This window comes from Neomonachus schauinslandi, chromosome 5, assembly GCF_002201575.2.
Source record: "Neomonachus schauinslandi chromosome 5, ASM220157v2, whole genome shotgun sequence".
NCBI lineage: Eukaryota > Metazoa > Chordata > Mammalia > Carnivora > Phocidae > Neomonachus > Neomonachus schauinslandi.
Genome location: NC_058407.1, coordinates 109,653,219 through 109,654,681, shown reverse-complemented (window position 1 = coordinate 109,654,681; position 1,463 = coordinate 109,653,219). Strand labels below are relative to the sequence as shown.

Below are 1,463 nucleotides of genomic sequence, written 5' to 3'. Positions count from 1 at the left end.
TCTACCACTCAGACATTTCCCCAGATAAGTCTCGGTCACATGCCTAATTAAGTTCTGATGTCAGGTAAGAAAGAATCATTTCTTCCAACAGTAATTTGTAAGACAGTTCACAGAACGGGGCCATGATTACATTAGAGCACTGTTGAAACTTCAGGCTTGGCACTTGCCAGGAAATAACCAACCTCTGTAGAGTAGGTTTGGGGGCTTCTGCTCCCAGAGGTCTGGCTGATAAGTACTCTGAATGACTCTCCTGATTAAAACTAAGATGCTGGATTGAACGGTGAAAACTCCCCACTCCGTTAATTTAAACACATTATTGAGCAGGTACTAATTTTTTAAAACAATTTTAATTTCAGTTAGTTAACATACAGTGCCGGGCTAGCTTCAGGTGTACGATATAATGATAGTGATGCAACACTTCCATACAGCACCCAGTGCTCATCACAAGTGCCCTCCTTAATCCCCATCACCTGTTTCACCCATCCCCCCACCCACCTCCCCTCTGGTGACCATCAGTTTGTTCTCTAGAGTTAAGAGTCTGTTTTTTGGTTTGTCTCTTTTTTTCCCTTTCTTCATTTGTTTTGTTTCTTAAATTCCACATATAAGTGAAATCACACGGTATTTGTCTTTCTCTGACTGGCTTATTTTCAAGTAGCAATAATCGCGCCTCGGATAAACCTCATTGGCTACGATACTGCCACTGCACAAAGCTCTGACTGGTTTATTTTGCTTAGCATTATACTTTCTAGCTCCATCCATGTTGTTGTAAATGGCAAAATTTCACTCCTTTTATGGCTGAATAATATCCCATTTTATATAAATATGTGTATTTTTATGTGTATATATATTTTATATATATGTGTATATATTTATATATATTTTATATATTTATATATATACACACACACACATATATATATACACACATACCTCATCTTCTTTATCCATTTATTTATCGATGGACACTTGGGCTGCTTCCATAGTTTGGCTATTGCCAATAATGCTGCAATAAACAGAAGGGTGCATGTATCCCTTTATGTTAGTGTTTTGTATTCTTTGGGTAAATATCCAGTAGTGCAATTACTGGATTGTAGGGTAGCTCTATTTTTAACTTTTTAAGGAACCTCCATACTGTCTTCCAAAGTAGCTGCACCAGTTTGCACTAAAGTAAGGGATGGGCAGAGCCCCAAAGGAAGTGAAGCCAGGCATTCTGGGATGGAGGCTAATGCCCATCCCACTTGTGCCCTGAGGTACGTGTGGCCAAACCCTGGAGATGCTGAGGTTCTGCTTTGATGACTGCATAGGTTCAGAAGAGAAGATAAAGCTAAGGATGCCCAAGGGGAAACCTAATAGGAGGGCCTTAGTGACCTGGAATCCTCTAGGCTGCAGTCCTAAGTGAGTGTGAATGAGAGGGAAACCCTGGTATTCAGAAGGGGACAGAAAGGAAACTTGTCTCCACTTTG

The 1,463-nt window shown here is 40.3% G+C and overlaps 1 non-coding gene across 1 annotated transcript; it reads right to left on the bottom strand.

Annotated features, from left to right (window-relative positions):
- Positions 1-574: 574 nt before the first annotated feature.
- LOC123324895 lies at positions 575-712 on the bottom strand. The gene has a single exon (XR_006540094.1). It is a non-coding gene; the product is annotated as a U4 spliceosomal RNA (small nuclear RNA).
- Positions 713-1,463: the final 751 nt, after the last annotated feature.